Source organism: Lactuca serriola, chromosome 4, assembly GCF_051521515.1.
Source record: "Lactuca serriola cultivar US96UC23 chromosome 4, Lser_US96UC23_V15, whole genome shotgun sequence".
NCBI lineage: Eukaryota > Viridiplantae > Streptophyta > Magnoliopsida > Asterales > Asteraceae > Lactuca > Lactuca serriola.
In genome coordinates this window covers 173087987-173113992 of record NC_136411.1, presented here as the reverse complement: position 1 = coordinate 173113992, position 26006 = coordinate 173087987, and the positions used below count along the sequence as shown (strand labels likewise).

The window sequence follows — 26006 nt, the reverse complement described above, 5'->3', positions numbered from 1 at the left end:
TCTCAGCTTTCCAAGGTCAATTCAAGGAGGAATTGGATTGTTATTGCTATATAACAATCAATGTATGTTCTTAAACCTAATTACATGTGAATTCTGATTTCCATATGCTAGAATATGGGTTCAAAGTCTTGGATTCAAAGTATGTACAATAGAGAAACCTAGATCCGAGCTTTAGGGTTTGTATGAGCACATAGGATGTCTTATGACCAAAACCCATCAAGATTGTAGTCGTCATGGAGTACCTACTCCCATTATTTTGAATAGAGATAGTCACCTTACGTCACAGACATGGTAGTTACTTTAGGAAGCCTTGGTACACAACTAAACATAAGTACGACCTGTCATCCTAGATGTTTGGAAAAGCGAACGAACTATCTAGACTTTGGAAGACATACTCCGAGCCCATTATAATCAGTTTTCGGAGATAGCTAGAATACCTGTTTACGATTATTTGAGTTCTCCTATAATGTAAACTATCCCGCTAGCATTAAATGTGCTCCCCTACGAAGCACTATACGGGCTTAAGTGTGGATCACCACTTTGTTGCCTGGAAATTGGCGATAGGAAATTAATAAGGTTTGATATAGTTCAAGAAACCACCAATAAAATCATGATAGACTGGAAGGTGCTTGCGATCGTAATGAGAGCTATGCTGATAAGCATAGGAAACCTTTGGAATTTCAAGTAGGAGATAAAGTACTTTTAAAAGTATTGCCATGGAAAAGAATTGTACTCTTTCGAAAAAGAGGAAAAATAATTCCTCGCTATGTAGGACCCTTTGACATTATTGAAATGATCAGTCTAATGACATATAAGCTCAAGATACCAGAAGAACTTAGTGCGATACACGCCATATTCTATGTGTCAAACCTCAAAATGTGCTTGGCGGAGGAGTCCCTGAATGTTCCTATCGAGGACCTCCACATTAATAATCGACTAAAATTTGTGGATGAGCCCATATAAATCATCAATCGGGAAGTTAAGCAGCTTAAACAAATCAAATTCCCGATTATGAACGTTCGTTGGAATTCTAAGCACAAACCTGAGTTACATAGGAATGGTAGGATTTCATGAAGAACAAATATCCTCAACTATTTTCTACGTATGAACCAGTGGTACCGCCAGTTGAATTTCGGGACGAAATTCCGACAACTGAGGGAGACTGTGACAACCGTCAAAACTCAGGTTAGGACTCATCTTGAACCTTGTCATTTCCATGTGTGCGCATAACTTAGCTTTAGATGCAATGACTTGAGATAGATTGTGAATTAATAGATCCCTTGGAACAAGTAGTGTCACTTAGCTTGTACTAAGCAGTCACATTGATATGTGTATACACCAACTAGGTTGTAGCATGCAAAGTTCAATCTCAAAACTAAACACAAAAACCATGTTCGGAAGATTAAAGCTCATGCGTATGTAGAATACTAATTTCTTAATCGGAACATATGACTTGTTTAACTAGTTTGATAACTTATTAAACTCAATTTAGTTAAATCATACTTTGATTTAATTACAAGTTGGAAATAATATCCACACATCATAATTTGAATTATAAGCCAAAAATATAATCCAAGGATTGTCTAATCTTATATTCATATGCTATGAACCTTTATTTCATTTATTTGAAATATAAAAAATTGATTTTATAAAAATCAAATCATAAGTTACCATTTTTATAACTTAATTCAAGATAATTCAAGTTTATGAATTTACTTCTAAAAACAAATAGTTAAAAAAAACAACCAAGAAATAAACTCTTGGAAGTAATTGAAAATATTTAGAGTTTTTATAAAAATTAAAGCCAAATTTTTATAAAAGTTAAGGGAAGATTCAAAGAGGGTACCCTAACTAGGAAAAGCCTCATAACCCTCTCTTCTCCCGAAAAAATTCGGCCATGCACAACCTCTTATTCACTATCTCTCATTCATTACATCTCCCCAAAAATTTTGCATGATAATATGAGAGAAAAAATGGATCTTAGGGACATATTCTCTAGGAGAGATTTTTCCATTTCATTTTCCATAAGTTAGCTCACATTACTGGAGTTTTGTGGACGATTTTGGTGAAGTATAGCCCCAAAGAGACGATGCGAGAATGGTCTATCCAGAGAGACAACGTCTCACTTTATCTCTTCCTTCTCTCTATAAACCTCACTTTCTCTCTCTAAAAATCAGCCCATCAACCACCAATTTTTCAGCCTTATTTTGATTGTTCTTGAGGCTTCATATCAAAGGGTAATTGATTATCATACACCTCTTGAAGATCTATAACACCTTTTACAAGTTCTACTCACTTTCTCCTTCTAATTTTCAATTTCTAAGGCATGTTCTTACAAAGAACCTTTGTTTGATCTTGATGTTTGTAGATCACCACCAAAAACATGTTTCATGTTCTGTAAATGGTGATGATCCATGATCAAACCAAATTCAAGAGCAAAGGTGAGCACATACAAACCTTATTTAGCACCAAAAACCGAGTTTTCAAAAGTTTAGTATCGTTTATCAAATGGTTAGAAACAAGTATTTTTCTGTGATCACTAGTCTTGCATTACATGATCAAGGGTCTTAAAACTCACCCTACATCTATTGGAAAATATTTTAGAAACTTAACATATCCATAAAAGAATTCCCAAAATTTCATGGATTAAAACCCCATAGAATTTTGTACACAAATTCGTGAACTTTCAGCTAGATTTAGAACTCATACACTATATAGTGCTACATTCCCTAATTTGTGGAGGTTGAATACCCCATTCATATTTGAAATAATTGTGAGAAAAATTGTTTTATGAAAGTAAGTTGTTTTCAGAGGTGTTCTGTGAAATCCCAAGTGCTTAAACAAAATCCTTATTTTTCTATAAAAATAATGATTTAATAACCATAAATTCAAATAATCGTTTCAGGAGAGATAAAAATATGAAATTTTTTATTATTAATTTATTCTCAAAATAAGAATTACATGTAAATATTCAGACGATTTGGACATTGTTTGGTATTTTATCCATATTTTTCATTAAACTGGAGCATGAATTAACATTGTCTAGTATTATTTGTTGCGTCTTTTGGGCCTTTGTATTTAGTCTTTTGTATATCCGAGTTAGTCTTGTCCACTCGTGATTAAGGATTAGTGTTTTACTATTTAAGGTACATGTATGAATTGTATGCAAAGTAAATCATGTCTTTGTAAACCCTACACACCTCTACAATAGCAGTTCTTTATCGAGCTCTGCTGAGGTTGTGAATTATAATCATTCGACACATTCTTGATTCATATTCCGTGTTTGATTGTTCATACTTGTTTGAATCTAATCGATCTTAAGAGTTTTCGACTCATCAATTGGTATCAGAGCAGGAGACCGTGTAATCTATATGTATCTCTTCAGTTGAGAGAGTTTTTAGGGTTTCCGCTATTATAGGACCTGGTTCAGCCGTCATCTTGTTATCAACGCTGTTCTTTGATCTTTATATTACCCGAAAAGCCATTTAGTTTACACATATGATTCATACAAGTTTTATCAATCTCTAAACATGATAGACAATTCTCATGTTAACTCAATAAATCTTTCAAGCAGCATTGGATCTACGACCAGAATTCCCATTCTTTTTCCCAATGAATATGAAGTATGGGTGTTGCATTTTGAAGACTACGTCCTTGGGCTTGAAGACAATGGCTATTTGATATGGAAATCCGTTACTGTTCAGGCGTTTACTGATACAGGAACAAGAAGAGAAATCAAAACTCAAGCCGACTATAACAAGCTTCTTCTTGATGTTAAAGACGTATCACAAGACGAGAAAGATAGGATGATAAGCAATGTTAAAGTGATGAGGATCATCATATTTGCTTTTCCACCAAACACTTTCCATTTGGTTATTTCGTATGACACTGCAAAAGCCATTTGGGATAGTCTTAAGGAACTATACTCAACTGATGCTGATCTTGAGCATTCTACCCAGGCTTTCTTTCTGAGTTTGGAGAGTTTATACAAAAGCCCGAAGAGAGTTTGGATCAAACTTTGAATTGCTATAATCATCTTCTCAGTAGGATGATGAAGCACAAGATTGGACGTGAACTAATTATGAAAAAAGTCACGTTCATGAACAAGCTGAGATCTGAGTGGAAGATAGTTGTTTCTACTATGAAAGCGCATGAACATTTCAAGATCTACACGTTGACGAATCTTGTTGAAATATTGAAGTCACATGAAGCTGAAGTGACGAAAGAGGGGAAAATAGTTTCTGGGATGGGATCACTGGCCCTCGTTGTGAAGGGTAAAAAGGTTGTGGATGATGATGGTTCGGAGTCTGATCTCTCAGATTGTGAACTTTCTAAGGAGGATTTTGCTTTGATGGTATCTATTCCAAATAGATTCGCAAAGAAGAACTTCGGTCGTAATAAGAACCGAAACTGGCAGGGCAGTTATATCTCTGAAAAGGTAAAGGAGGAGAGTGCGAATAACTCTTAGAAAGAAGAAACGAAGAAAGATAAGAAGCTTATGGGGGACTCTGGCTATGATTGTAGCTACAGTCATGGCAAAAACCATCTAGCCAAGGAGTGTATGCTGAGAAGATTAAATGAGAAGAAGGAGGGAGAGGATGATGAAGCTTATTATCTCCGAAAGCTAGAGGAGATAAAAAAGAAGAAGAATACTAATAACACCATGCCTGCTTTAATTGTGGAGGAAAACGAAGCTGAAGACAATTTTAGCAGAGTCGAGGTTTGGTCAACTGACTCTGAAGATGAAGAGGTTCACAGAACTACTCATGGAAGGAGCTTCGTAGAGAAATATGAAAGTTCGCAGTTCAATGGAAGGTGTTTGATGGTTACAAACGAAGTGTCAGAGATTAGAGGATTTGAGAGTGATGGTGGACGTGACGATGTTAACTATTTCGCTGCGAAACATGTTCTTGAGCAGATAAGCGAGTGAGAGCAGGTGATCAACAAGGTAAACTCAATTATTGAATCTCTAAATATTCCTATCTTTAGATATGAATCTGAACTAAATGACTTAAAATACACATTTTCAAGTTTCAGTGATAGTCTAAAACAAGCTCGTTTAACAAATTCTAACTTAACTGATCAACTCGACATGGTTTCGTCGAAAAGTGAAGAGAGACGCATATGGATTGAAAAGTTGGAGTCTGATTTGTCTAAATCTAGGGATGAGTCTATTTATTTATAGAGAGATAATTTGAGACTTTTAAAACAGCGTAATATTTTTTGTTTGATTGCCAAACCACTTTATTTCAATATCAGCCAGTTGCATCTTAATTATGAGGTTGGAAAGAAAATTCACAAGATGATTTTGCCCTTTCTTGAATTGAAAGAGGACGAAATCGATGCTGACTGCTACATGTGTGAATCCATTGTCTCATCAGACGAAACCTCAGATGCATATAGAGTAGGACTGGACAAAATGAAATCATTCATTAAGTCCAAAGATCACAAAAACATGCTCAAACAACTTTTGGATGAAAATGACAAAGGGCAAATTAAATCCGAAATTGTGCAAAACTTTGACTCATTAAACACTAATTAATACTAGAAAAACAGTCTTTTACGACACGCAAACAATGACACGCAGTGATTTACGATACGAACAAGCGTGCGCCCTAAAAATAATGTCATCTCTTCTAAAATTTGAAGGATAGAGGACACGCATTTGTGCGTGCCCTGAAATTAGTGTCAGAAAAGGAAAAAAATACAAACACGGAGGGCGCTTATCTTAAACGTGTGTCCTCTTCAAATGTCACTTTATATATATATATATATATATATATATATATATATATATATATATATATATATATATATATATATATATATATATATATATATATATATATATATATATATATATTTGCTTAAACGCACGTTTTTAAAGGGGGAAAACGAAATCATCTGATATTCTAAAATTTTGAAGAACGCCGCTTCAACTCTCTCTCCTTAGTATCTCCCTTCATTCACTCCTTCCTTCTCTCTATAAACCCTAAGCCACCGCCACCGCCACATCCATTGAACCTTAAAAACTCAATCCACACTTCACGCTTCTTTGATTCTCTCTTCTTCGGCTCTCTAATCTTTGATTTTAGTCTGAAAACATCTATTAACCTCCGATTAGAAACCCAAAAAATTAGAAAACTCCACATTTCCGAGCGTGTTGGCGCCCACGCTTTGGTGTACTTGGTTATTGTTGTTCTTATTCCCTTCTTTTGTTGTTTGTCTGATTCCATCTCGATATAATTTTTCTAACCACCCCACTGTTCCAGATGGCTTCCGTTATGTTATCGAGTTGCCAAATTCCATTAGCTGGTAATTTCCACTAGCAGAAGAAGGGACAACGGAGAAAAGAGACGAAGTCAAAAGAATCAGTATCGCCTGCATATGATTTAATGCTCTCGATGTTTGATGATTTTGCTGCAAATGGGAGTGTGGCCATCGAGGTTAGGTCATCAATGGAGGGATCAACATTGGGATCGCCTGGTCATGGATATGAAGTGGGGGATATGGTTTGGGGAAAAGTGAAGTCTCACCCTTGGTGGCCTGGTCATGTATTCAACGAAGAGTTTGCAACCACTTCTGTGCGAAGATCAAAAAGGGAGGGTCTTCTCTTGGTTTCCTTCTTTGGAGATAGTAGTTATGGATGGTTTGACCCTTTAGAACTTATGCTTGAATCAAATTTTGCTGAAAAGTCTCGGCAGACTTACTCTAAGGTAGTGTTTGTTTTTGTCTACAGATCTGCGTGACCCCTTCTGTCTGCGCCATGCAGACCACGCGCAGACATTAGCTTTCGCAGACTGTTTGTTTTTTTGAAGACTGCAGACCTAAAAATATCTGCGCGCCCTCTTCTTGGCGCAGATGTGGACCAGAGTCTTCTAACATCTTCTAGCCTAAAAAAACATATATATCTTTATTTTTTAAGTTTTTTTTAATTTATATTTTTTCCAACATTATTAATGATAAACAATTTGAAAAAAAAAATACAAAGCTTAAAAAAAACGTTCGACGATACAAACATGATATTTTTAACAAATTTATAAATAAAGATTTATTACAATAATAGTAGTTGTAGTTTTTTATATAAATATGAAAAAAAAATTATAATATATTCTTATACTTTTTTGCCAACTTTTGTAAAACATTACTTAATACAATATCGTCAATTTCTCGAGAAAATATTTATGGTACGTTTTTAATGGATTTAATTGAAAAAATCGAAGTTTACTTCCATCCATTTATGTATCAAATTTTTTGATCACTAATTATAATGTTTAGTTATAACTTTGCAACCAAAGTTGTTCTATATATATATATATATATATATATATATATATATATATATATATATATATATATATATATATATATATATATATATATATATATATATATATATATATATTCATACCATTTTTATTTTTATTCTTATACAATAATACATAAAAGTTGATATAGATTCATTAATTATTTATAATAAAGTTATAAAAATATTAAAAAATCAATTTGAAGTTTAAAAAAATAAGTTTATTTAGATTTAGGTTTATTTAAGTAGCTCGCAGATGAAAAAAAAACAAACAGTTTTTTTTTTTTTTTTTTTTTTCAAACATTTTGCGACGTAAAAAAACAAAAACCACCTAAAATTTTTGTCAAAGCTGTGGAAGAGGCAATGGATGAGGTGAGTAGAAGGAATGCACTTGGTTTGTCTTGTATGTGTAGAAGTAAGCAAAATTTCAGGAAGACAGATGTTAAAGGGTATTATGCTGTTGATGTAGCTGATTATGATCCTGGAGCTGTATACTCAATCAATGCTATTGAGAACGCTAGTGCCAATTCATAGTCACATAAATCGGTGGGTGAGGTGCGATCTGCGTACCAATTCGTCCGTACCGAAACGCGATACAAACGTGTACAGGGAACGCTCGGGATCGCGTTTCTAAATCTGAAATTGGCGTTCCAAAATTGCAATTCAATCGTACCTGATGCTATTTGTATCACGACTTCCTTGATTCCAAAACGTGTTTGCAATCGATTGGGTACGTGATTGGGAATTTGAAAAGTCAATTAATTGGCGTACGTTTCTCTCTGTATTCGATCGCATTATGAGCGAGCCTTTAAAATTAAGTTTATACTCTGTAATTTGACCTATATTTGGCTTCCCTTCCATCACAATTTTTATTCAATTTAATTTCCAGAACATCAAAAATCAGATTTTTTTTTTTTTTTTTTTTTGATTCTTGAATCCTGATTCTTGGTTATGAAATCATGGTTTCTGGAAATAAAAGAAGTACAAATACATTTCTGTAGTTGCTTGACTGGTTTTGTGCCTAAATCATTGAATGATGGAATCTGGTGATTTCTCTGATGGGTGTGTGAGAAGAACGGAATTCAACTGTGGAATTAAGGAAGAAAAACATGGATTCATTGAAGGTTATGTCCCTATCAGTTATCTTTCCGCATTTCTTCAATCTCAAACTCTGGAATCTGAATTCGATGAGTCAACACTTTTGACTTTTGATTTTTCTTCCATTTGGTGTAACCTATTTTGAGTTTTTGATGTTTGTTACTGTGTTTGATTGCAAGTTTTATTTTATGTTTATCTAATATGTTTTGAGCATGTTGGTATCGATCTTATAAAGAACAAAGCTAGGGTTGTTTCTTACAGAAGGGCAGTTTATGAGGAATCTGATGACACTTATGCTAAGGCATTTGGTCATGATCTAGATCGCCCTTCTCCAGCTAAAGGCAATCAATTCATATACTATATATGTTCATTTCTGTTTTTTCTTTTCTGGGTCCTTGTTCTTTGTTTCTTATCATTACCTGTATCATGTTGTGTTGTAGTTAATGCTTATTGGAAGAGTTTCGACTGATAGAAGAGTAAATGCCAGAGTGAAATGTGACTTGTCTGAGAATCTTACCATGAAGACCAATGCTCTGGTAAAAGGGTAGATTAGTAATTATTAGTTTATTATTTACATATAATACACATCAAGCATTTTTTGGCTGAATGAATGTTATCGATAATTCATTTTGTTTTTCTTCTCAGCTTACAAGTGAGCCATTCATGTCTCATGGAATGATCAATTTTGACTAAAAGGTAAATTGTTGATTCTGCACTCTCAGAGTCATCTCAAAATGGAGTCTACTGTATACTGTATACTGGTTAATCTTTTGACTTAATCCAATAAGCTAAGCTGTATATGAATATATGATATGAGTGAGTGAATCTTTTTAACTTATTAAAACATTTTAATTGTATATTTGTATCGTAGGTGTACAGCTGACTGTGGTTGGATTATTGGACACAACTATGTTGCTTATGGACCTCTGCTTAATGGAGCAACAGTTGTGCTTTATGAAGGGGTAAACTAATTTAGTTTTTATTTTTATTTTTATGATATAACATTTTATGATTTTATATATAATACATGACATTTGACTGCTTTCAGGTTCCCAATTATCCAGATTTTGGGCGATGTTGGGATATTGTTGACAAATACAAGGTGACAATATTTTAAACTGCTCCTACACTGGTGACGAGGCAAGTTTTTTATTATATTATTCTTATTTATTATATAAAACCTCATCATAAACATTGTTATTTAGCTTATATAGATTAAGATATAATTATTTTTTGTTGTTTAAAATTAAAATGCAGCATGTGACTCGTTATTCACGTAAGTCTTTACGAGTTCTTGGAAGTGTAGGCGAGCCGATTAATCCAAGGGCATGGAGGTTCTTTTTGGGACTAATTTTTTAATGTTTTTATTTTTAGGGGTTAATTGAAAATTTTTATTTATGGATTTTTTTTGTTTTTTTTGTTGATATGACATGTGATTTTTCAATGTAGTTGGAGACTCAAGGTGTCCAATATCAATATCAGATACTTGGTGGCAAACAGAAACAGGAGGTTTCATGGTATTTATTATTTACACTTATTTGCATTAATGATAATTTGATAATTAAGTAATTAACAATTGAATTTGATCATTTTTCTTTTTCCAGATTACGCCCTTGCTCGGTGCATGGCCTCAAAGACCTGGTTCTGTTACTTTTCCATTTTTCGGGGTTCAGGTATCTTTTTTTATTATTATTATAAAACAAAATCATTTGGTTTTCCTTCAAATAATTGAATCTTCTAAAATCATCACACCATAAAATAAAAAATGCAGGTTGTAATAGTGGATGAAAAGAGCAAGGAGATTGTAGGTGAATGTAGTGGGTATCTATGTGTTAAAAAGTCATGGCCAGGGGCATTTAGGACACTGTATGGGGATCATGAAAGATATGAAACAACTTATTTCAGTGCATTACCTGGCTATTATTTTAGTGGTGATGGCTGTAGGAGGTAATAATATTGTTGTGAATAAAACTTAGATTGATTAGATCTTTCACAGGTAGAATATAAAGATCAAACAAAAACAAACACAATAATGTGATGAACACAGAATGGAATCAACGTTGTGCTTATGATTTAAATATAGTCACGTCTCAGCAGAGCTCGATGAAGAACTTCCACTATAGAGGCGAGCTAGGGTTTACAAAAACTAAATCAAGAAAAGTAATAAAAGTCTGTCTCCTTAAAAGACCGCATGCATGCAGCTTAAATACTAAACCCTTGTACAAAACATGCATGGTTGGACAGGCCCAAACCGACAACCAAAACTGGACTAAGGACTGAGCCCATGACGCAACATTATTAGCCCAACAATCTCCCCCTTTGCGTCAAATGAGGCGAGAGATCACTTTCTTTGAGATGGCTTCACAGTCTTGACCATTTTGAACAGCCGAGGGATAATAGCAAGAAGAGTCTGCCGAAATTGAATGTACCATCTCAGCAAACATCTTCTTGTCGGCTGCAGTGTTCTGATCACACCTCTGAATAATCTCCAATATGTGCTCCAAGCAAGTAGTTGAGAAGAGGTGTTTGTCAACAAGAGTGAACAGGCATTTCTATCCTTCGCTTCTGATGCACATGACAGTGTGGTACTTTGAATCAATCTAGCCCTTAACCATTATATTAACATTTCCTGTTCTGCCCATAGTTTTGATCGTGGTTCGCTTGTGAATGGTAGAGGCAATTTCCTGCTCCATCTTTGCTACCTCGTGAATGTAGCACACAATCATTCGCTTGACATGGTCAATGATCGGCTGGTACTCCTGTGGATTTGACAGTAAGATATTGTTAAGGAGTATCCAGTCGTGGGGATTGAGGTTCGGTAGATCAGCAAGGATGAAGTTATGAGCCGAGCCTTCAGAGCCTCGAGTCACCTTGAATTTCACATTAATAAACTTCCCAGCTGATTCGGGCTTTAGAACCTTGATAGTCGTAATTTTGTTCGAACTCCAGGTCAAGTACTGGGGTTGAGCAAACTCTAGGTAGAACTCCAACATATCCCTATCCACCTTTGGGTCTGGAGACGGGATGGCAATAGTCGAATTGAAGCAATGAAAGATGAATGACTTTTGCGTGATCGACATGTCAAACTGTGCATCCTTGGAGTTATCAAGCCCAAACGACATCACAGGCTCAAGCCAAAGTGTGCTTGGCTCAACAATGGCACACCGTTGAAGTGAATCAAGAGTCCATTCAGGAAAAATAGACTTCTTCTTTTCTAGGAGCTCCTGTTCCTTTTGCTTTTGCTCAAGATCAGCCTGTTGTTTCTTGAACTTTTCTGCTAGCTCTTTATCAAAAGATTTTGTCTTCTGAAAAGGCTTTTCGCGATTTTCAACATAGACATCATCTTCATTATCAATGTCATCCTCCCCAATTTTCTTTTTCTTCTTGTCTCTATTACTGACCGAAGCTTCATTACCCTTCGGTTCAGTAGATGGTTTCGGTGCAGGAGGAGGTTGAGTTTTTGCCTTCTCTCCCCCTTGTTTCGGCTGGACACCAATCACCGGAACACCCTCAATACGACTAAGGATGTCCAAGGCTGGCCTGAGTTTGTCAGCCAAGTGCCGTCGGATAGTAATGGTGATGATGGGATCATGAGCTTCAAGGAGATGAAGTAAAATAGAGTGGACATCACTAGCAGAACTTCGTATAACTTCTCTATCAGATTTGACATCATAAAGCTCAGCAGTGGCAGTACGAAGCTTGAGATTCTGCATCTTCAGCTGAGAGGTTCGGTTGTCAAGTTCATCCATGATACGATTCTCTACAGCCAACTCTGCCTCCAGTTGGGTCAAGCGATCATTAACATTAGCATGCATAGTTTCGTTGGCAGCTTCGATTTCTTGGCGTGCAGCTGCAAGGTTGGACCGTTCAGTTTGAAGAGAACGTTGAATATTATCCACCGAAGCATTAACAGTTTAAGAATTCTTCTGAGCAGCCGCCTGCAAAGAGTCTAAAACTAAGTGAGCCTCAGAAATTAGTTTATCGACTTTTTCGGTCACCTTTTTGCACTCCTTGGTGGAAGCCTCAACAGCGAGGGAGGCTTTCTGGCATTGGGAAGTAGAGGCGTCTATAGCTTTAGCTGCAGCAGTAAGGGAGGCATTATGTTTCTTCGACAACAGAGGAGAACAATGCCTTGAGAGCAGCATCTGAGTAAGCCCCAGAGGAAGAGAAGGAAAGCAGTTGATCGAGTTTGTCGTTGACTGCTTTGAGATGACACTTGGTAACAGGATCATCATCATATTCATCACTCTGTACATGGTAAGGACTAAAATAGGTGGAATCAAATTCCAAGTCCTCACCGACTAGAACTGGGGTGGTGTCAGTAGAAGGTGTAGGAGATAATGGTTTGGTAGTGGTAGGAGGTTCGGTTGTTACCTGTGGTTCGGTTGTAATGGATGGGGTGGGAGTTGTAGAATGAGCCCCTGTAGTAGTAGTAGTGGTGGTAGTGTTTGTGAATATTGGAGTAGGGATGAGAATAGTGGTGGATGGTTAAGAGGTGGGGATAGGAAATATTAGAGGGATGGATACTGGGATAGTAACAGGTGGAGGAGAAGGAGGTTGGGAGCGAACTAGAATTTCTGGGGTAGGGGAGTGAGACGGGGTATCACCACGATCCAAAGCCTCATCATCAGAGCTTTCGCTCTCGGATTCTGAAGGAGGTGCAGATTTATTTTTGGGAGGAACATACTCTGAGTTTGAATCACTGGAAGATTGGAGTATGAGTCTCCTAGCGGGCTTTCTCTGCTTCTTCGGTTGTGTTTGTGATGATGCAGCTTTATTTGACTTTCGCTTCTTAGGGGTTTGCCCCTTGGTTGGTTTAGTAACCTGCATCTCTTTCTGAGTGTCAGCTTTCTTTCCCCTCTTCGTTGGTTTGTCATCGTCGTCAATAGAGCGAACCGTGGCTGGTGTAAGCTCCCGTGGACCCGAGGAAGGAATCTTCCTGTATTGTTGCAAGACATTACTTGCTGCAGACACACAGGCAAGCATGGTTTCAGGAATAGATCCAATGAAGGAGAACTTAGTGGGATCTGTAACAATAATCTTGGTTGTGTGAAAAGTGGCGATGGAGGAGAGAAGAGAGTCCACCATGATTGGAACGTGAAGACGATCCATTGCCCACTTAGTGATAATAGACTAATATCTCCCACGGGAGATCTCTGAGTGTCTTAACGAAGAGACCAAGCTTTGAACCAGTTGCCAGATAATGGTTCCATAATCCAAATCTATCCCATGGTACAAACCATAAAGCATAGTCATAAATGACTTGCTTGCTCCATCTGAGCCGACGCTTCGCTCAGAGAGTCCTTTGAACAGCAGAGTGAAAATGCCATTCCATTGAGGAGGAAGGAAAGACTTCTTGAACTTGGTTATGGTGGTTAGGGATTCAGTATACCCCATTTGATAGAACATTGAGAAGAGCTGACCAATAGGGATCGAATCAGGTTTAACCAAGTTTTGTTCTTGAGAGAGACCAATTAGGGAAGAGAAGCGGTGCTTGGAGATAGAAGTCTTCTCGTTGTGGACTTCAAAGTGAATCCTTTCAGCAGTTTTGTCGTAATAGGTAGTGGAGTAGATAAGTGGGAGTTAGGACATGGGAACGACTTCAACTTTGGTCAGAGCGTCGACGAGAGGCGAATATTTGAGGCACTCGACGACATAGAGCATGTAGGGTTCATAGATGAAGGGAGTAAGATTGATGATCAAGTTTTGTTGAGGTTTGATGATGAGAAGCGGTTGGTGAATAGTGGTATCATGAACTGAAGAATAATCTGCCATTGTAGAAGCTTGGAGAGGATGATGAACAGTGAGATAAATCGCCTTTGTTCTTTGAGAGATTTTTGTGAGTGATAAAAGGATAAAGATCAGCGTGCCAAAACCTTTTATACATACTGGAGGAGAAAGAAAAATTTGACTGATATCTTGGATTATTTCAAAAAGTGCGCCTGACTTGACGGATGTACAGTTGTCATACCCGATGATGACGCAGGAAAGAGAAAGGACGTTTCCTTTTTTTGCACGCCATTCCATAAGAATCGCTTTTTCAAATTGTAAAGACGATTGGATAGCTGCTGAGTCACCCTTAACATTATCCCAATCGACACCCCATATTCCACATGAACCGTCATTGGTTATTAACTTTATCGAGCATTGAAATACTTATGAAACGAAGCTGGAACAAGTAAATCACCATTAATAGAACCAGATTGTGGAAAATTAAAAATTTTCGTGCAAGGAGTGTAAAAGATAAAGAAATAAAGCAAACATTTTGGGATAACTTGTGATGTCTAAAAAAGACATAAAGCAGTTGATTCTGGGCACGAATCTCTTCCTTCAAAGTCAAGAGAGACTTTAAAGAACTTGTTTGGTTTCCCATTAAATAACGATCAAGTACTTGTTAAGAAGTATTGAAAGACATCTTTTAAATTAAAGCTTATAACGGGTGGCTTTCGCTGCAATTCATGATTTCGATACTTGATATAAGACCGAAATTGAACGAAGTACTTGTGAGATCAATGTGATATGTTGAACAAGTAGGTAGGAAAGATATGTATTGACTGTTGGATAGGAGAGAAATCTAAAAAAAAATTAACTGGATCCTAGGGGAAGAAAAAATTCTTGGTATAGAAATTTTCAGAAGAATCACTCATAATAAAAAGAGATTTCTTTTAAAATTTGAAAGATAGTGATCATTGACCGTCAATTCAGTAATGGTGTTGAATGATGGGTTTCAATTAGTACATAATGGCACGAAACTAAGATCATTAACACATATTTTGTATAACCATAAACCTCAGTGGTAAATGTTGAGAGTCTCAAGGGTTATATTGGTGAAACGAAGTATAATGGAGAAAAATGATGGAGGTAGTATAAGAAACAGATGTACCTCTGCTATGAAAGAAGGACTAAGTAGAAAACTCTAAGCTCAATGTGAGTAGAGTAAGATAGCTCATGATTAGAGTGAATATTGCAGCCTAGCTTGGGAAAACATGATTTGTATATATCATGTTATTAAGGCTTCACTTAAAATCTTTCGAGGCTTTAGTCAACATACAACAACATGCTTCTAGGGACGTATAGACTGTGTGTAAAAAAATCATACCTTCTGGATCTTTCATCATTGAGAATAACACTTAAAAAAAATTAAAATGAAAAAATATTTTTGTATTTTGTGAAAAATATTTAATTGAACAAAAAGGAAAAATATTTGTGAATTTTATGAATATAAAAAGAAGTGTGAAAAAAATGTACATGGTAATACAATCAAAATGCCTTGAGAAGAAAAAGAAGCGGACAAGTTCAGAAAGACCGAACCCGAAATAGACCGAACACTCGGTTCATTTCGGTTCTTGGTTGAGCTTCACCCGAAATAGACCGAACCCGAAATAAACCGAACGCTCGGTTCATTTCGGTTCGCTCTATTTCGCTTCTTACCTTTATAGAAGCGAAGATGATTTTGGTACTGATTCTGCTTCCATCATTCCTAGGCCTTGCAAAATCTTGTTGAAGCTAGCTTCAGGTAAAGCCTTAGTGAATATATCTGCCAATTGATCAGTTGTCCTTACAAAGTGAATTTCCACGTTGCCATCTTCCACATGATCCTTGATAAAGTGATACCTTAGTGCTATATGCTTGGTCATTGAGTGTTGCACTGGGTTATGACAAATCCTAATAACACTTTCAGAGTCGCAATATAGTAGGATTTTCTTCATGTTCAGCCCGTAATCTCTTAGCTGACTTTGTTTCCATACAACTTGAGATGTGCATGACGTTGCAGCGATGTATTCAACTTCTGCAGTAGAGAGAGAAACAGAAGTTGTTTCTTCGATTGCTAGGTTACCAATTTACCGTCTAGAAATTGGCATCCTCTAGTAGTGCTTTTATGATCTAATCCACAGCCACCTAGGTCAGCGTCTGAGAATGCTTGAACAAAAAATCATGAGTTGGCTGGATACTACAGACCGAGAGAGGATGTTCGCTTCAGATAGCGAAAGATGTTTTTCACGACTTGCAAATGAGGTTCTCGTGGGTTAGCTTGGAATCTGGCACAGTAACAGACTGAAAACATGATGTCAGGTCTACTGGTTGTGAGATACATTAGAGACCCAATCATTTGACAGTAGAGTGTCATGTCAACAGCCGACTTCTCCAATTAGGGCGAAAGCTTTGTCCCAAAAGCCATTGGAACCTTAACTTTGGAGTCCCCCGTCATACCAAATTTGGCCAATAATGTCTTGGTGTATGCCTCCTGTGCCTTCAGGTCCCTGTCTAATGTTTAAACCAAGGAAAAAGTTAATTGGACCCATTGAGCTCATCTCAAATTTAGTTTCCATCAACTTTCTGAATTCAACTGTTAAGATGGGATTCGTGGAGCCAAAGATAATGTCATCAACATAAATTTGGACTATCATAAGGTGGTTACCCTCTCTCTTTCGAAAGAAGGTTGGGTCAACCGAACCTTGTTTGAATTTAGACATTTCAAAGAACCGAGTTAGAGTTTCATACCATGCTCTGGGAGCCTGTTTCATGCCATCTACCGCTTTATCAAGTATGTGGCAGTGATCTGGATATTTCTCTTTCACAAAGCCTGGCGGTTGCTCAATGTACACAGTTTCTTCAAGTTCTCCATTGAGAAAGGCACACTTGACGTCCATTTGATAGACTTCAAAGTTTTTGTGTGCAACGTAGGCAAGAAAGATTCGAACGGACTCTAATCTTGAAACAGGAGCGAAGGTTTCTTCATAGTCGATACCTTCTTCCTGACAATAGCCTTTCACAACCAACCGAACTTTGTTACGCATCACGTTTCCTTCCTTATCCATCTTGTTTTTGAATACCCATTTGAGACCTACAACTGAAGCATCATTTGGAGTTGGAACAAGATGCCATACTTTATTTCTTTCAAATTCATTCAACTCATCTTGCATGACTTGCACCCAGTTAGAGCGATCAAGTGCTGAATTAACAGTCTTCGTTTCAACTTTGGAAACAAAGGAGTTGAACATACAAAATTCCACTTGAGATAAGAGTGCAACTTGTTTCGCGTTGATCTGAGATCGAGTTAACACTTTTTAAGAAGATTCCTCAATAATTTGACTTTGAGGATGATCTTTTGTCCATTTAATAAGTGGCGGGTAATTTGGATCACAAGAGGGATCCAATTCTGCATTGATTTCCTCTTCCATTTCAGATAGCATGTCGTCATCATTGAGATTGGTGTTCTCCCCCTCGAAGGATGACACTGGTTCAGAATTTAGGTTAGTATCTTCTCCTTCTACTGGATTCTCAGAGAAGCTTGATGATTGTGACGATAGGTTCTCCCCTGGAATGATGAACCTTAATCGTGTTGTAGTAACGGACCCTCCCCCTGGACATTAGGACGGTCATTCGAAGGTTCGCTTCTGTCTGGCCTCTCGGTTGTTTTAGGTGGATTATCATCCATTTTTTGAGCAGCATCATCGATGATTTGCCTTAGACAATCAACCTTGTTGTCGTTCGCCGTTGATTCAGAATCAATTGCTGTCTGAGGCTCGTCAAAAAGAAGCATATATTGCTCGAAAAGATTTGAAATAGAGGTTGTAACTTGACAAGTCTTTGGAAAGATTTCATGTGTGGCACCTTCGGTTGTGTTCATCTTTTTAACATAACTATCGTCAAAAGTGACATAGTATGTTTCTTCAATCTTCTTAGAGCCCTTGTTTAGAACTCTATATGCCTTAAAATTCAGGGAGTAACCTAAGAATATTCCTTCATCTACCCTAGCATCAAACTTATTTCGATTCTCTTTAGAGTTGAGGATGAAGCATCTTGAACCAAACACATGGAAGAATTTCATATTTGGTTTGCGATTGTTCAAGATTTCGTAGGGAGTGATAGAAAATCACTTGTTCAGATATGATATGTTCTAAGTGTAACAAGCAGCAGCGATTGCATCAGCCCAGAAATATAAAGGTAATGATGCGAATCATAACATCGTTCGAGCCGCTTTACACAAAGACCGGTTTCGCCTTTCAACAATACCATTCTGCTGTGGAGTATAGGGGCTGAGAAATTATGTGTTGTTCTTTTCTCAGCAAGAAACTCTTCGAAATCTTTGTTGTTGAATTCCAAGCCGTTGTCCCTTCTTACGTTACGAACAACTTTCCTCAGTTGAATTTCTATCTGTTTTATGAAGAGCTTGAGCTTTGGAGTAGCCTCATATTTTTGTTTCAAGAAAAACACCCAAGTGAATCGAGAGAAATCGTCCACTATGACCAGAATATACTTGTTACCACCAATGCTTTCAATGGAAGAAGGACCACACAGATCGATGTGCAATAGCTCCAATGGTTCTATCACCTTTGTATTGATAATAGAGGGATGACTTTGTCTACTCTGCTTTCCCATTTCACAGGCTGCGCATAGGTGATCTTTATCGAATTTAAGAACTGGAAGACCTCAAACATGATCTCCTAAAACCAGCTTGTTGATATCCTTGAAATTAAGATGAGAGAGTCTTCGATGCCATAACCAGCTTTCATCAGAGTGGGCCTTCATGAGTAAACAGACTGCCGGCTTACCTCGAATTGGGTTGAGGTTTAAAGGGTACATTTCCCCTTTTCGCTTCGATTTCAGCAGAATGTTATTTGACTTCTTCTCGACAATCTCTGAGCCTTCATCATCAAAAGATACCTTCAATCCAGTGCCAACTACCAACTGTGATATGCTGATAAGGTTGTGGTGGAGCCATTCAACAAAAGCCACCTTTCTTATAGAGAAATCGCCATTAGTGATCATTCCATAGCCTTTGATAGTACCAAATGAGTTGTTTCCGTACTTCACAATACCACCATCCTTGAGAAACCAAAACTCACTCAGTTCTTCCTTCCTTCCTGTCATGTGATGTGAGCAACCAAATAAGTAATTAGACACCATCAGGGCATACTCTTCACCAGTTAGATCGTAATTAGCAAGATCCAATTCTTCTTCTTCATCAACAGAGCTTTTTCCTTTAGAAACAAGGGCTAACAAACCGAAATTAGAAACCACAGTCGTTTCCTTAGACAGTGCACTTTCATGGGATTTCAAAATTCCTACCAGTTTCGCCAGAGAATACAATTTGAACTGTTCATGTGCTTTGACAGTGGATACAACAACCATCCATTCAGATCTTAGACCGTTCATGAAAGTAACCTTCTGTTCAATAACCTTCCTTTTGATCCCATGCTTTATCATCTTACTTAAGAGATGATTAAAGTGATCAAAAGCCTGAACCAGTTTCTCTTCTGGCTTCTGCTTGAAATCATCAAATTCAGAAAGCAAAAGAGTTTGAATTGAATGTTCCAAATCTTCATCAGTGGAATACAATTCTTTTAACTTGTCCCATATCTCTTTAGCAGTAGCATAAGAACTCACCAAACGGAACGTATCTGACTGCAAAGCAAACCTAATCATCCTCAAGGCCTTGATGTTGCATTGAAACTTTTCCTTCTCGTCTTGAGGAATGTCCTTTACATCATTCACAAGCTGATTGTACTCCTTCTGAGTTTTGACAATCTTTGAGGTGCTTGAGTGAGCGAATGGGCCAACAGTGATAGCTTCCCAGATTAGGTACCCATTATCCTCCGATCCAATCACATAATCTTCAAAGTAATGCGTCCAAACTTCATAATCTTGAGTATACAAGATCGGAATCCTTGTGGTAGAACCAATGCTGTTGGAGATGTTGATTGGATTGGTTTGAGAATCATCCATTGACATCGCAATGATGTTTGATCGATTACCTGTTTAAGATCAGACTTGTAATATATCGTTAGAGTTAGATCGACGATTAATGAGATACGTCAATATGGAATGACGGCTCAATTAATATCAATCAATGCGGAATAAAACCCTAATAACTTCTTCGACAGAAGAGATGTGTATGAATTACATAGTCTCCTGCTCTGATACCAATTGTTGTGAATAAAACTTAGATCGATTAGATCTTTCACATGTAAAATATAAAGAACAAACAAAAACAAACACAATAATGTGATGAACACAGAATGGAATCAATGTTGTGCTTATGATTCAAATATAGTCACGCCTCAGCAGAGCTCGATGAAGAACTTCCACTGTAGAGGCGAGCTAGGGTTTACAAAAACTGAATCAAGAAAAGTAATAAAAGCTTGTCTCCTTAAAAGATTGCATGCATGCAGCTTAAATACTAAACCCTAGTACAAAACATGCACGGTTGGACATGCCCAAACCGGCAACCAAAACTGGGCTAAGGACCGAGCCCATGACGCAACACCATTAGCCCAACAAATATAATATATAATAATACTTAATAATACCATGTGTAGATGCCATTAAAATTTTCATAATTTGTGTTTTTCAAACCTTTATTAGCTAAAAACACCCACATACCTCGTAATATATAAACCACAAATGTCATAATTACTTAGTGGAAAGTTATTTGGCATTATTCTATTGCTTCATTTGAACTGAATTTTGTTTCAGAGACAAGGATGGGTATCATTGGCTCACTGACAAAGTTGATGATGTAATTAATGTCAAGTACTTTGATTTAAACTGAATTAAGTGTTCAAAACTGAATTAAGTGTTGTCTGGATAAATAATATATGAAAATCTCATTTCCTGACTTTCTTTATTAAGTCAAAAAGGAACACTCATATTCAAATATAACAGAAAGTAAGTCGATTTGTCTACAAGGAATATGCTTCACAGGTTTTCCATTTTTATTAAATTATGTAATTTTATTTGTAACTGTTTTTGAAATTTGTATATAGGGTATAGACTATTGGACTCAATTCCAGCTTGGAAATGGTGGTTTTCTTGGTGTTAGTTATATTCAGGTAAAAGATTTCCCATATCTTATATTAATGTTTGGTTATAATTTTTGGCTTATTACATTACTTTTGTCTCCTTTGTTGAATGTAGGTTTCATTAGCATCTAATTTAATGTACAATTACATGTCAAGAGATGTCACTGTCGGCTTTGGCTATTATTATATACTTCACAAGTCAATTCAATATAATTTATATTTTATGTTTCTTTATTTAAATAAAGTTTGGGAAATTGGCATCAAATTTTGGAGTTAATAAAGGAACATTTTAAAAACAAATCTTTTTTTACATTGACAGTGTCGGCTTAGAGGCAAGATTGACTCAAGTGGTTGCACATCTGCTTTTCTTGAAGAAAGGAGGAGCATGGGTCTTAATTTTATCATATCTGCTGAGGTCAGTACATTTATCACACTCAATAATTCCATGCATAAACACCATAAAGAAAAGTATTATATACAATAAATAACAATATACTTTTTCTTTAACAAAGGAATGGAATGACTCATTACATTCCATGATCATATTTGGTTGGCCTGTATGAATGAAATGAATTTTCATATGCTTTTTTTACATCACATGTAAAAAATCAAACTAGTGGACCCAAAATCTAAAAAATCAAACTAGTGGACCGTCATCTCTTTTATCCTATTGATCCCTTTTGTCTTCTTATTAGAAGGCTTTGAGCTTACATTTAATGGTTGAATATTAAACTTGATAAATACTTCATATTTTAATGGAACCCGGAACACCACATGGATCAAATATCATATCTCAAATGCGGTCCCACATTCTTTGGATGGAGAAAAAGGTAATTTCGTCTTTTACAACTGACATTCCATGTTTGATTCTTCTAATAATTATATTAGCATATTAATTTTTTTTTACTTTTATTTGATGAGGTCACAAGAATTATCGGAGCAAGGGTTCATTAGTCTTAAAGAATTATGAAAGGCAAGATGCAACTCTACTTAGTTGGAATTTGATGTTTATCATCTTTGTGTATATCTTCTTAGTTTGTATAGCATTACATTGTAGAAGGTGTCCCTTAATAGCAATGTAGTATTAGGTTATATAGTTAGGGAAAACCTCTTAATAACAATGTACAATTAGATCCCCTTAATATCTATGTATTACAATTTTTTTGCATGATGTTATTGGATGAAATTGATTGTTTTGGTATATATTTGTTTACATATTTTTGTATTATGCATAAATTTGTATCGTAAAGACGCGTCGTAAATGCATATTGAAAATGGTTACTGAAGTTTATGACACACAAATGCGTGTCATCTTTTTATGACAGGGGCTTCCTTGATACGCATTGCCTGTCATAAACATGCGCGTCGCATGGTTACGACACACAAATGCGTGTCGTCTTCCTTTATGACAATGCCTTCCTTGATACACATTGCGTGTCATAAATGTGCATAAAAAATGCATGTCATAAATGCGCGTCGTAAATAAACGACGTGCAAAAGTGTGTCATAAATGCGTGTCGTAAGCGCGTCGTTTGAGCGTTTTACATCACACATTGCGCGTCATAAAAGGTTGTTTTTCTAGTAGAAGTTAAATTCAGAAAATAAACTTAATGTTGAAAACGTTTATGAATTCGACGATGAAATTGATATGAGTGAAATCTATGTGGAGGATGAGGTTGACTGTTCTGAGTTTGTTAAAATGAACCTGTTTCTGCGAAAGTTCTAATTTTTGAAAATTCAGTTGAGTTTGCATGTGTTTCTGAAAACAAATATAAAGTTTTAAAAGCCAAAGCAACTGTTTTCCTTAAAGTCCAAACTATTCCTAACCAAGTTTTTACAACTAAAGGACTGAACAAAAATCAAACAGTTAAAGTAACGCCCATGGTCGAAGATGATAACCAAGATGGATGTGATGAGTTCTTATGGTCTGCTCCAATCGACAATGCAGGCGAAACCAAAGGTCTATTTGAAATGACCTCGTGGGAAACAAAGAGCCGATACGTCGCAGAACCCCCTAAACAAAGTCAATTCAAGCTACGAAAGGGGAAGTCCAAGTGGAACTAAGAACATTCCAAGTGAAACGTCGTCTGTTTAGACCGCATCTCCTATCAAAAATCCAAAACCTATGGCTAGTGTTCACAAATAATCTGATCAGTTCGCAGCTCAAAAATGCCAAAGAAATGCTAGATATAACAAAAATCTTAAGGAAAGAAAGCAGTTCTGGCAGTCCAAGAATCCCAACTTCGTTTGTATAGAAAAATCCAATCCAAATGCGAAAGTCTCTCCACATATGAACCCTAAGAGTCTTCATCAAAATAAGTCTCCATAGGTCTCAAATAAAAAAGTTTTTCAAAAACTATTTCTTTCAAATCATATGAAACCTATGCAGAAAACCAAGTCTCACTTCTTTCCTAACAAGAATGTTTCACATTCAGCCAAGACATCGCAAGATGTTAAAGAAAAAGGAAAGATAGTTTCAGAGCCTAAAGTTCCTCTCAAATGATCTGAAGCTAATCCTAAGATAGTTGAGAAAAAGGTGGTTAAACAGCAAATCCAAAATAAACAAAAGAAACCATCCACCAAGGATGCGAACTCAAAAGACAATAGGATTACTATTTTTTAAATCACAAGGAAAAATAAAACAAACTTAATAAAATGAACTTATTCGGTTGATCCTACTATTTATTTTCCCGTGAAAAACTCATGAGGGCTCAAACAACTTTGGGTTCCTAAATCTGCTTAACTTTTGCAGGTAATACGTACGAGCAGTTTGATTCTAAATGGTATATCGACAGTGGTTGCTCGCATCACATGACAGGAAGAAAGGAGGAACTGCGAGAGTACATAGCACTAAAGGATGGAGGCAGAGTGAATTACGAAAACAATTCACTTGGTGAAATCAAAGGTTATGGGATGATAACCAATGGGGAGTTTTCAATTCTCAAAGTAGTGTATTTGGAAGGACTGCAACATAATCTCGTTAGTGTTTCGTAGCTGGTAGTGGGAACAAGATTGAAAGTATCATTTGATGACGAAGGATCAGAGATAATTGAAAAGAAGGCCAAGACAGTGCTCTTAAAATTAAAACACAAAGGAAAAATGTATCCGCTGAATCTGAATCCTATCAAAGGGAAGCTTGCAATTTGCTTACTTCCGAAAGCTTCTACCGATGACATCTGGCTATGGCACATGAGACTCTCGCATCCCAATTTTAAAGATATCAACAAGCTTGTTCTTGTTGATCATGTGCAAGGGTTACCACTCCTGAAATTTAACAAAGAACATCTAAGTGCAACCTACGAAATGGGGAAACAGAGCAGGAAGAGTCATCTAACAATCGTGAATATACAAAGTCATTGAGCCACTTGAACTTTTGCATATAGAACTTTGTGGTCCTTTTGCAATTGAAAGCGTTGGTGGTAATAGATATATTCTTGTTATTCTAGATGATTTTTCTAGATTCACTTGGGTGCATTTTATTGAACAGAAAACAGAAGCCACTCCTAAGCTCAAACACTTCATAAAGCAGATAGAGCTTTAACTATGAAAGCTGGTTCGTAACGTTTGAAGTGACAATGCTCTAGAGTTCAAAAACCAAGCATTTGAAGAATTCCTGACCGCGAAAGGAGTAACTCACAAAATTTCAACTCCCTATACTCCTCAACAAAACCAGGTAGTCGAAAGATGAAACCAGTCATTGTGCAAAGCTGTGAGAACCATGTTGTCATTCGCGAATCTGCCACTTTACTTATGGGAGGATGCGATATGGACTGCTTGCTTTACCCAAAAACAATCTATCCTCAATAAGCGATTCTCTGTCACCGCATATGAAATAATAAATACTCCCTCCGTCCCATATTAATAGTCCATGTTTCTTTTTTGGTTTGTCCCAAAATAATTGTCTACTTCTAAAAATAAATATGTCTTTTACCATAATATCCCTCATTATTAGTTAAATTACCATAAAATTAAATACAACAACCATAGAATTAAATGCAACATAAGGGTAAGACTGTCATTTCATTTAATAAAGTTAATGGTAATTAATGTTTTCTTAAACTGTGTGTTTTTTGTCTGTGGACTATTATTTTGGGACGGAGGGAGTAATCGAAAACCTAATGTCAAGTTTTTCCATGTTTTTGGTTTCAGGTGCTTCATCTTTAACTCAAAGGAACAAAGGAACAATTCGATGTGAAGGCTAACGAAGGTATCTTACTGGGGTATTCTTTAAATTCGAAATCATACAAGGTTCTCAACAAAAGGTCTAAAAACATTGAGGAAACTTACTATGTTACGTTTGATGATAATTACGTGAAGAAGTTTTAGAAGAATGACAGTCCAACACAAGAGATCTTCCCTAAACCGAATCCTTCTACCATCCCACTCTCCAATCAAATTTTTATTCTTAAAAGTCAACCATGGTCAAACTTATTTCTTCCATCAATCTTAAATTAGACGGATTATTGGTTTACAAGATTTGAAGCCTTGTATCTAAGTATGTTATAGTTTGGAAGGGAAAAATCCTTAGGAATAGAGATCCTTTGCATTGACCACCAAAGCTTCGCAGCCGTGAAAGGAGCCAAGAACTTCGGACCGAGAACCACCGAGCCATGAACTTGCGAAGCCATGATGACCTTCGGACCGTGATCAAGCCTCGGACCGTGAGTCCTCAGTTCACGGCCGTGAACTCCTTGGCTACAATCACTTCTCTATATATAAGTTTTTTGATGCATTTTATCTTCATTTCCTCTTCTCTTGGCCGCAAACAACCCATTCTCTCTCAAGTATCATCCTCA

At 36.5% G+C, this 26006-nt stretch overlaps 1 pseudogene across 1 annotated transcript; it reads left to right on the top strand.

Annotated features, from left to right (window-relative positions):
- The first annotated feature begins 7626 nt into the window (after positions 1–7626).
- Positions 7627–22378, top strand: LOC145102938 (mitochondrial import receptor subunit TOM40-1-like; annotated as a pseudogene). Its single transcript, XR_013706312.1, has 6 exons — positions 7627–8745; positions 8845–8940; positions 9050–9100; positions 21175–21404; positions 21525–21625; positions 21906–22378. The product of XR_013706312.1 is annotated as a mitochondrial import receptor subunit TOM40-1-like (transcript).
- The last annotated feature ends 3628 nt before the right edge of the window (positions 22379–26006 follow it).